We start from the raw sequence: 11,460 nt of genomic DNA, 5'->3' as shown, positions 1-11,460 counted from the left end.
AGTCATGAATGAAATACTTAAATTTAAAATTAGGAAATTACTCACACCCGCAGAGTGTGTTCAGTTCGTACGGTGAGCACCTTCACCCCTGTCGTCACCATCGTCATCATGTTCAACTCCGCCGGTGGTGTTAGGTGCCTTTGAGTCAATTCTGATTCATCTGCACACAACAGAACAAAATACGGCCCAGTCCTGGGCCATCGCCACGATTGCTATGTTTGGGCCCCTTGGTGCAGCCATTGTGTAAATCAGTGTCATCAAAGAGCTCCCTCCTTTCCCCTAACCTTATCTATATTTTACCAAGTACCTGGGAGGGAGTATGTACTTATTTCTAAGGAACATTCTGGCTGGGCTTCTTCCAACGCTGGTTTGTGTGTTCTTTTGGCAGTCCATGGTACTTTCAATACTCTCCACCAGCACCATAAATCAAATCCATCGATGCCTCTTTGGTTTTCCTTATTTAATGAAATGAATTCTTCCTTATTTCGATTTTATGCTTTTAATGCCTGAGACCTGCCTTTACCCACAAGCCTGACTCCACACTTACAATGTCTGAGACAAGCAAACACAAGCCAAACTTGCTGCCATCCAGGCAGTTCTGGCTCATCATGCACATACAGGACTGAGTAGCGATGTCGCTTGGGGTTTCCTAGACTTGTATTCTTCATGGGAACAGGCATATTTATCCTTCTCTTGCAGATCAGCTAGTTTGTAGCCACTAAGTCACCAGACTTCTGAAGTCAGACAGCTGTTCCACATTCCTACTTCAAAGCAATAGAATCAGTGAACCACATAGTAGCCACAGCCCACTGCCATTGAGGCAATTCCAACTCAAAGCTACCCCATCCATGCGTTTAGAGACTGTCACTCTAAAGGAGCGGGTAAAGTCACGGCAACCCTATGCCAATAGAACACAATACTGCCTCGCCCACCACCATCCTCGCCATTGTCATTATGCTTGAATCCATTGTTGAAACCAGTGTGTCAATCCATCGCATTGAGGGGCTTCCTCTTCTTCACTGGCCCTCCACTTTACCCAGCAGGATGTCCTTTTACAACATGCGTCCCGCGTGGGTGAGAGGAAGCCTTTCCATCATCCATGATGAGGGACATTCTGGTTTTTCTTCTTCCAGCATAGCTTTGTGTTTCTGACAGTGCACTTGACACGGCAGAATGTAGTTATGTAGTTAGCTCTACATAACAGAAATCCACATGATCAGTTTGGGGCTTTCAATAGAAAAATGCAGATATGACTTAAAACAAAGTCAGTCAATTGCTTGGCATTGTGAGGAGTAGTCAGTCAGTTACCCAATTGGTTCACTGATGTTCTACTTTAAAGTTTGTTACGGTAACGTCATCTTTCTTGAGTCATAGAAGATTTACCTGTTTTGGTGTCTACATTTAGAATATTTTTGGGGGGGGTTTCCTTATTAAACTTTGTCTTAAAGGGTCTCAAAATTCTGTGCCAAATATTTGGCCAAGTTGTTTTCCAATTAAAAAGTAATGATTTAAAAAGCTAATAACTTAAAACTGCCACCCTAAAAAGAAACATATGGTCCACAAGCATTCCTTTCCTCCTGAAAGTTTGACAATGCATTTTTATCATCCACCAGTCTTTTACTATGAAACTTAACTGGCCAATCAAGACAAGGACTCCTGAGACCATTCTTCTACCACTGATTAAGACTTGGGTGGCAGATGTGATGGGTAATATTAATTTAGACTTCTGAGATTTCTGGGAAGACTTGGTCCCCCTGCCAGCTCCAGCAGCCTTTTTGGCCACTGCCTTGATGACACCCACAGCAACTGTTTGTCTCATGTCTCAGACAGAAACATGACCCAGAGGAGGATAGTTAGAGAACTCTCCACACACGGTCTTTCCGGGTACCATGTCCACAATGCCAGCATCACCAGGCTTCAAGACTTTGAGGCCATCTTCCAGCTTTTTGACAGAATGGCGATCAATCTTCTCTTTGAGCTCAGCAAGTTGCAAGCAATGTGTGCAGGGTGACACTCCAGCACAGGTGCGTGTCCAGCACTGATTTGGCCTTGATGGTTCAGGATGATCACCTGAGCAGTGAAGGCAGCTGCTTCCATCGGTGGGTCACTTTTGCTGTCACCAACCACATTGTCGAGGCGAACATCTTTGACAGAGACGTTCTTGACATGGAAGCCTACATTGTCCCCAGGCAGAGCTTCACTCAAAGATTCATGGTGCATTTCAGCAGACCACTTCAGTGGCAACATTGACTGGAGCAATGGTCAACACCATGCCAATACCGCCACCATACCGCCAATTTTGTAGACATCCTGGAGAGGCAGGCACAGGATTTTCAGTTGGGCGAGTTGATGGCAGGATGCAATCCGGAGCTTCAAGCACTGGGGCACCACTGGCATTGCCAGCCTCCTGAGTAACCTTCCGTCCCTTGAACCAACGCATATTGGCACTTGGTTCCAGCGTGCCGTCACCATTCCACTCAGAAATTGGCACACAAATGCTACTGTGTCAGGGTTGTAGCCACTTTTCTTAATGTAAGTGCTGACTTCCTTAGTGATTTCCTCATATCTCCTGGCTTTTGGGTGGCCCAGTAGAATCCCCTTTGTTCATGCCAACAGTTCATTTCATGTCAACAGTGTGCAAGCCAGAACATGCTCCTGGATCTGCCTCTGCTTGGAGATACCAGCTTCAAATGCCCCAACACCGCCAGCAACAATGAGGACAGCCCAGGTATCCTGTGATGTTCTCGGGATCATGTTTTTAATGAAGTCTCTGTGGCCAGGGGCATTGGGGATGGCCACGTAGTACTTGCTGGTCTCCCATTTCCACAGGATGAGATCAATGGTGATGCCTTGCTCTCGGGCAGTATTCAGCTTATTCAAGACCCCAGCAGACTTGAGGAATCCTTCCCCATCCCAGCGGCTTCCTTATGGAATCTGCTGATGTTTTTTTCTCGATCCCACCACATTTGTCTCTCAGGTGAGCAGTGCTGGGAGATTTGTCAGAATCAACATGTGCCATGATGACGGTGTTGCTAGGGGTCTTCTTCCCTCGCAGTTTGGCCAAGGGTTTGGGGATGGTTTTCCCTGACCTGTATTCTGCCAGAAAACTCGTTGTGGTAAAGCCATTTAGAATGTACTGATAAGATGAAGAATGATAGTGTTTCAGAGATTTTCATGGAAACTTTTAATAATCAAGGTGATGAACTCTCAATAATCAAATTTCACAAGATAACAATTTAACTGGTTGGTAGCCATTTGTTTATACTTAGAAACATTTTAACATAAACAGACGTATTGAAGCCAAGAAGAAATGACGGCCAATATAAATGAGAAAAGCAATGCATGTTGCTTACTTCTTTTTTCTTGGATTATCTGATATAGTCACAGACATAAATGCTCGTGTTCACCTTCATTAAGTAAATCCACCCACTGCTTTCTTATTGACATGTTTATAAAAAATTACACCAAACCCACTGCCTCCAGTCAATTTGGACTAATAGAGTTTCTGGTACCTCATAGGGCTAGAGGAGCAGGCAGCCTCGTCTTTCTCCTGCAAGATGATCCCATCAGACTACACAGTGGACCACATCATGACCTAACTGCCAAACCATGAAGACCATGTTTGCACATGCCCTGAAGAATCCCCAGCAGCCTTGCTCTTGAGTTACACTTGCCATTCTTTACTGCCAGATGTACATCTTCGATGAGAAAATGATTGGATGCTATGTCTCACTTTTGTCATAAATGTGAGAGGTTGGATGACAAGTCAAGTGGGGCATTGGTGTACTCTTTTCCCCCACGGAGGAATAAGTGAGGTATAAAGTAGCTGAAGAGAGCCACCAGAGAGTGTATGTTACTAGGGGGCTTCAACAGGTTATGGGAAAATTATATTTCTGTATATTTTTAATTCTATTTATCCACAAACTCCCTGAAGCCTCCCCCAAATGTATGCCGTGTGTTGATTACAGATGTGGACAAAATCTCACACATGTTATAAATGCAGCTGGAATCAACCTCAACTTATAACTCATGTCATCCATCCATCTATGTATCTATTTATTTATTTAATTCCTTAAAATGTGTAGTTTTGCTTTCAGTTATCCTGCAAACGGAATTTAATTTATTTCCTGGACTAACAACAGTGAAAACATCCAGGATTGAACACCAAAAGAATCCAGATGCTTTCCTGCTATTACAGGCCCGCGCTGGCCCCTGGGATCTCAGTGTGTCTGTTTGGCAAAGCTGAGAACCTCCTCTGGAAGCCTTCGAACATAATTCCCCATCTGAGTCTTGGCAGGAAGATGCAAGGATTTCCAGTATTCAGGGTCTGAAAAGCATAACCCCTTGAACTTATAGACCATGCTGCCCTCCTAAGTGTTTGGGGATCCCCTGATGCCCACCTTTGTCTGGTTCCGAAGGCATTTTTTCAGCCCAGAACACTCTAAACAACTCAGGCTGCCTCTTCAATGGACTTAGTTTACAAAAGACAGAAAGAGACAGCAGGCCCTTTGTTTCCTTCCCAGAAAAATTCCTAGGGGAAGAATTTTTTAAAAGAATTAAAAATCCTGGCTGAGGGAAAGAGAAAATGACAGGAAGTACAAAAACAATTTACTTTTTCAATAACTTATCTTGAGCCACATACGGAAAGAAGATTAAAGCAAGACAAATTAAAACCACAGTGAAAATGTTAATGGCAGCAAAAAAAAAAAGAGCTGTTGAAAACAGACATTTGTTGTCTAAGTCAAGATAAAAGTTTAAGTCAAATCATAACATCAAATTAAAAGAGAAAGGCAAACACGTTTTGTGAAGTTAAGAAAACAATTGACACAGACAACTAAAAACCTGCAGTTAAGCAATGTTTTTGAAACACAAGGTATCTGATCCAATTTTTGAAAGGTCTGTCCAGAGGGCATGGTCCACACACTGCCTAAGAGATGAAGCATCCAAGAAAGAAACCTGGTACAATATTGCATTCTGCCCATTCGACCCTGGGTGAAGTTCTTGTAGCTAAAGATGTTCTTAGTCTCACACTGAAATCACTGGCCAAGAGCTCAAGTTCACTAAGATGCTGCTGCCTACACATATATTACCATTCCCTTCAGAATTTTGGGAAAATGGTCGACAGGTGTTACTAGTTATTATAGCCTCTTAAATCAAGTTAATGTTTGTGTTACTCTGGGTACTTTAAAGAAACAAATCCACAGAAACTCATGTATAAGAGAGAGTTTTATATAAAGGTTAAGTGTGCATCAAGAAAACATCCCAACCCAGTGTTGCCCAAGCTCCCAAGTCCAACATTTACCCATATGTCCAACACCAAAGTCCTTTTCCATCTCACAAAACAGACACAATGATTCCAACTGCAGGAGGAAAGCTGAGTCAGTGAACGTGTAAGCATCTCAGCACTGGCACGGGTTTTCACACAGTGCTCCAGCACCCAGGGCTGCATCAGGGTAGGTCCATGTGGCTTCTCCCCAGGGATGTCTTGCAGGAAGTGAGCCTTGCCAGCTAAAGCAGGGAACTGGCTAAGGCATCTGCACTCTAGTCTGGCCATCAGAAAGCAAGAGACCCGAGAACTCGAAAGGCTAGGCTCACCAAGCAATTTATTCCTCCGCCCTTCAATTAACCCCACATGTGTTTATCGGCCAGGTTGGCACAATAAACTAACTAACTCGATGTTTGTGTTAGTCCAGGGAGAGAAGAGAAACAAATTCAGAAACATATGTGTGTATAGGAAAGAGCTTTATATAAAGAGTAATTGTACATTAAGAAAACATCCCAGCCCAGTCCAGATCAAGTCCATAGGACCAATATTAGTCCATATGTCTGCTACCAATCTGTAAATTCCTCTTCAGACTCACTAAACACATGCAATGACGCTGAATGCAGGAAGATCACAGGCCAGTGGGTGGAAAGTCTTGTGGACCCAGTGGCAGTGGATGCATCTCAGTGCTGGCAGAAGTCTCCATGTGGCTCCTCCAGTACCAGAGTTCTAGCAGAGCTCTATGTGTCTTGTCTACAGGAATGTCTCACAGGGAGTGAGTGTGTATAAAGCAATTTATCTCCTTACCACTCCCAAATGGGGGCATCAAGCTGATTGACAAGCTAGACTCCACCCCTCCACTCTTAAGTCTCAAATGAACAACAGATTATGTGACTACCACCACGTTCAAGAAGAGCCCATTTATCCTAGAATTTTTCTCACATTGCAAAACATTAATTGCAATAAGTAAGATTATTTTCATTGTTTAACCTTTCATCCCCTGATTCAAACATTAAAGTAAACCAGCACCAAAAACAATTTCATAAATGAATTGTTCAAGATGCTGTTTTGGTAAGTGCTATGGAATTGCTTCTGACTCTGGCAACAGAAAAGCAACAGCAAGAGACACTGTTTATTCCTATGCCAACCTCACGAGCTTTGCTGGGCTGGAGCCCTTAGCTGAGTCACTGTGCCCATCCACCTTGTATCTTGTAAAGGGGTTTCTTCTTTTTCTCTGACCTTTTATTTTACCAAACATCATGTTTTTCTTCAGGGACTGTTTCCTCCTGATATCATGTCTAAAGTATGTGAGATAAAGACACCATCCTCACTTTATTGGAGATAAAACCAAGAAAACCAAACTCACTGCTAATGAGTCGATGCTGACTCACAGCGATCCCTTATGGGGTTCTGAGACTGTAACTGTTTAGGGGAGTAGAAAGCCCAGTCTTTCTTCCTCAGAGCTTCTGGTGGTTTCAAGCTGCTGACCATTTGGATTGCAGCCCACCACATAACCACTACACCACCAGGGCTTTTTAATTGGAGATAGTAAATGGATGGCAAATATTGCCAAGTATTCTGCTGGAAGGAGAGGCAGAAAATTGGGTGACAAGTGAAAGGTGGGGATTAGACAAATTGAGGGATTTCTCTGTGTTTGTTATCCCCAGTAGGAGAATTAGAAGGACATGCGTAGTGATGATGTAGAAGAGGGGGCTAAAGAATCATTGGCCTGGTGTTTTTGAGAAGGTGAGAGTGAGTGAATGCTAGGAGACCAGCGGGCTAACTGATCATAGCTGGATCCACAGGCATTTCACACTAGTGTGAAGAGGCCATAGAGCTCTGTGCACACTGACAGTAGGCAATAGGAGTTTGAGTAAGAGCTCTCCCGTGTTTCTCTATGACACAGGAAGCAAGGGCAAGTGAGAACCACGTATTTACCTGCTCTCCCACAGATGCGGTAACCACCTCTCAGGCCATGATCCATCTGTGTGCTAGCTTGGCTAGGCTATGGCACATCGAACACTAGTGTTGAGGTGACTGTGAAGGTATTATGTAGCTTTGATTAACGTTTGCTATGGAGATTATCCTTGGTCACCTGGGTGGACCTCAGAGGACCTAGAAACACACGAGGTTTTCCAGAGCAGAAGGAAATCTACCTCAAGACTGTAATAGGGAAAAACTGCCTGGATTTCCATCCTGCCTCTTTGCCAGACTCAAAATCTTGTGAGTTAACTCCACAATTAGTAAATCTCTCTTTCCAAGTCACCTATTTTTCTATGGAAACCTTCCCTATTCACCACTTCTTCCCCATTGATGCATTCTTTTAAAAAATATAATAGCATGTTGATGTTGCATGTCCTGGTAGCCTCGCGGTGCGCAATGAGGGCAGTTCAAACCCACCATCTGCTCCTTGGGAGGAAGATGAGGCTGTCTTTTCCCACAGAGATGTGCAGCCTGAGACAAACTATGGAGCACTGCTACGCAGCCTGATAGGGGTGGTCTGAGTTGGGCTAGATTAGAAGGCATTGTGTTTGATTATAGATACCTTTTCAATATTTGTTTGTTTCATCTTAAGCATCAATAGTAGTTCTCCAAATTACCCACCCAGCTACTCTTTTTCAACAAACTGTTATTTAACAGCTCCTCTTTGCTAGCTCCTAAGCTTTTTTGCTAAGCGCTTACACAAACACATGTCTCTCTTTTAAGGAGCCCTCGTGGTATAGTGGTTAGGCATTGGGCAGTGATCTGCATGGTTGGCAGGTCAAAACCAACAGCAGCTCCTCTGGAGAAAGACTAGACTTTCTATGCTGATAAACAGTTACAGACTCAGAAACCTACAGAGGGTTGATTATGAAGCAGCATTGACTCCATGGCAGGGAATTTGGTTTGGAAAACCATTTTGTAGGCACTTTTCTTTTTTCCTTTGTGGATAAGTCTAATGAAATAATGTTTCACGTTTATTGTCTCCACTTCCCCATCTCTAATTCTCTCTTCCCTGGAACTTATCTCTGGTATCCATGTATTTAAATTCTCCTGTATTTAAATTCTGTATTTAAATTCCTGAATTTAAATTCTGGTACCCATGTATTTAAATTCTCCAATGACCAACTAACTAATCAATCTACCGGGTCATTTTAAAGCCTAACTGAATGTGAATTACAGACCTTAAGAAAATTCCTAATAATTCTCACTTCCTGGTATTCATGATTCGGCTAAGTCTTCTGCCCTTGAGTATAGACGGCACCTATGACTTATTCCTAACGGTGGGATTTGGTAAAGGATTATGAAACAATATGTAAGAATCTCTTCGCAGGCTAGTGTGAGACACATGGCATGGATTTGATGAAGTGAGCAGGACGTAGCAATGAACAATGGGCAAGCTATAGGAACTGCTGGTGGCCTTAATGTCCTAAGAGGCTTCCAGGACAAAAGCAGGGTACCTGAGTCATCCTGGCACAAGGAAATACAATCTACCAAGAACCTGATGAGCAGATGAGCTACTGATATCTTGAGAAGAGCTTTATGATCCTAGCCAGAGAACAAATTAGGTCATATCTAGACCTGTGGCCTGTCAAGCTGTCAGATGACAAATGTGTCTTCTTTTAGCTTGTTATGTTTGAGATATTTTGTTAGTCAACAACAGAATAGGAATGCCTTGTACATGAGTTAAATGCCTACTCTTTTCTCCTCTTTGAAATTTTCTCCACCCTTTCTCCTCTGACCCTATTCCCTCCTGGATTTCCTGTCAATTCAGCCAAAATTCTTTGTGCATCTGATGTGTTAACTCTTCTTCTCACATTCTTCATAAATGTTTGTGGCCCTCCGAGTTCCATCCCCTGCCTGCCCTGGGTATGATGGTGACGTTCACCTCGGCTCTGATCTCTTGCAAGTAAAAGATCCAGAATTATAATTTCTTACTAAGTCTCATAAACCCACCCGAATAGGTCCAAACCGTGCCATTCCTCCTGTAAAGTTCACCTAAAAATTAGTCACCATCGCTTTTTCCATTCTCCAAGCCAAAATTCCATAAGATCACACCTAACAAAGCTCGTGCAGAATATCTGCCTAATTGCATGTCAGTGAATTCTCTGTTAGAAATACTTCCCTATAGTTCTTGCCTCTCTGTCCTCACTGACAATACCTTGTTTTGTTTTTCAGTCATTTTATTGGGGCTCATACAATTCATATCACATCCATACATACATCCATTGTGTCAAGCGCATATGTACATTTGTTGACATCATCGTTCCCAAAACATTTGCCTTCCACTTGAGCCCTTAATATCAGCTGCTCGTTTTCCCCCTCCCTCCCCACTCCCCCTACCTCATGAACTCTTCATAATTCATAAAATGTTATTATTTTGTCATATGTCACACTGTCCGACATCTCCCCCTGCCCTCTTCTCTGCTGTCCATCCTCCAGGGAGGAGGCTATACCTAGATTCTTGTAATCAGTTCCCCCTTTATATCGCATGTTCCCTCCACCCCACAGGCATCGCCACTCTCACCCCTAGTCCTGGAGGAGTCATCTGTCCTGGATTCCCTGTGTTTCCAGTTGCTGTAGTGGAGACTCAAAGCCTATCAGCAGCCAACCGGACACCCACTTACTGAAGGGTTGTGGGGAGGAGATGAGCCAGCCAGGGTGCAGGGTAGCAACGATGAAACATGTAACTTTCCTCTAGTTCTAAAATGCTTCCTTCCCACCCCCACTATCATGATCCCAATTCTACCTTACAAATCTGGCTAGACCAGAGGATGTACACTGGTACAGACACCTTGTTTTATAAAGGCATCATTTCAGCACCAGTGAGGTTTTTCACTCCTCTCGAATTCATTAACAGACTAACTCTCTAGCACGTGCCAAGTGGTGGACTTTCGTAGAGCAGGAACTGCACCATTTGCTGAGCAAAACACCACTCTCGGTGCTTCTCTGGATTTCATTTATCCAGTGTTCTGAGAAGCTTATTGCTCAGATGAGAAATGAGCAGTCTAACTTCTAAACGGTGCCACTGTGTCTGTCAAAAAGAGAAAGTTTGGATCAGAATGCAAATCAATATATTGTTTCATTGCTTTGTTCATCCAGGAATTCTTTATTTTTAGTGGTTGGCTGGCTTACATAGTGTACTTAATAAAATATTTGGTTTACATACTAGAGCAAGGTTCTTGTCATGTCTTGGATCAGTAACAAATATTTCAGACTGATAGGCACTAGACAGACAACACTTTTATGAGAATAAACTAGATGATAATGCCTTTCTTTATAAACCTGCTGCTCTTGAGTCAATTTCAATTCCTTGCCATCTAAGGCCAGTTTAGAAGTGTCTTGTAAAGCATCCAAGGTTAAAATCTTTAAGGAAGCAGACTACTACATCTTTATCTCTGAGAGCAACTGGGGTGTTTGAGCTACTAAACTTTCTGTTAATTAGCAGCTCAGCGGTACTGCCCCACCAGTGACCCCCATTTCTCTGTAGATTACTCCAAAGTCTTTTCTGGTTTATTTGATAATCTATAAGCTTCTTTGGTTAGCAACAAAGAAAAAAGAAAAAAATTATGATCTTATATCATTAGTCTTTACCTGTATTTATTCCTAACTTTGTTAATTTTATTAGGAGCCCTGATGGCATCCTGGGTTTTATATTGGGTTGCCAATCTCCAGGTCAACCGTTTGAAATCACCAGTCCCTCCTCAGGAGAAAGATGAGGCTTTCAATTCCCATAAAGAATTGTCGTCTGGTAAACCCATTGGGACAGTTCTACCCTGCCCTCTCTACAAGGTCTCTATAAATCACCTTCAACTCCTTGAGAGTGAGTTTGTTTTTGTTTTATATATATTTGGTTAAGCTTTCAGTGTGCTAGATTTTTTTCCCAATCTTGATATTTTCACTCTGTTCCTGTGGGGATTATTCATTCTATCTCAAAAGATCTTCATTTTCTTGTCTCCTTGTTAAATGCTAATTCATTTGATTCAGGACTGGTTTCAATGTATTTATAAACTGAACTAAATCCTAATTATATTTTATGTAAACTTCTGTTTTAGAATTTTTGTTACTTGAAAGCAATGCGTTTCTTCATCATGTTTTAGATCCAGGGCTAAAAATACAATCTCCAGAGTTCAATAAGAATGTGAAACAAGTGAAGTAGTGTTCAGACCTTGATATCCCCACTCACGGGTTTACCCTTTTGTCTCTTGCAAAATGGC

The 11,460-nt window shown here is 42.6% G+C and overlaps 1 pseudogene; it reads right to left on the bottom strand.

The window, feature by feature from the left end:
• Window positions 1–1,822: 1,822 nt before the first annotated feature.
• Window positions 1,823–8,712, bottom strand: LOC142461013 (elongation factor 1-alpha 1 pseudogene; annotated as a pseudogene).
• Between the last annotated feature and the right edge of the window lie 2,748 nt (window positions 8,713–11,460).

The sequence above is a fragment of the Tenrec ecaudatus genome, chromosome 11 (genome assembly GCF_050624435.1).
Source record: "Tenrec ecaudatus isolate mTenEca1 chromosome 11, mTenEca1.hap1, whole genome shotgun sequence".
In the NCBI taxonomy this organism is placed as follows: Eukaryota; Metazoa; Chordata; class Mammalia; order Afrosoricida; family Tenrecidae; genus Tenrec; species Tenrec ecaudatus.
Note: the sequence above shows the minus strand (reverse complement) of the source record. Positions and strands in the feature narration are given on the sequence as shown.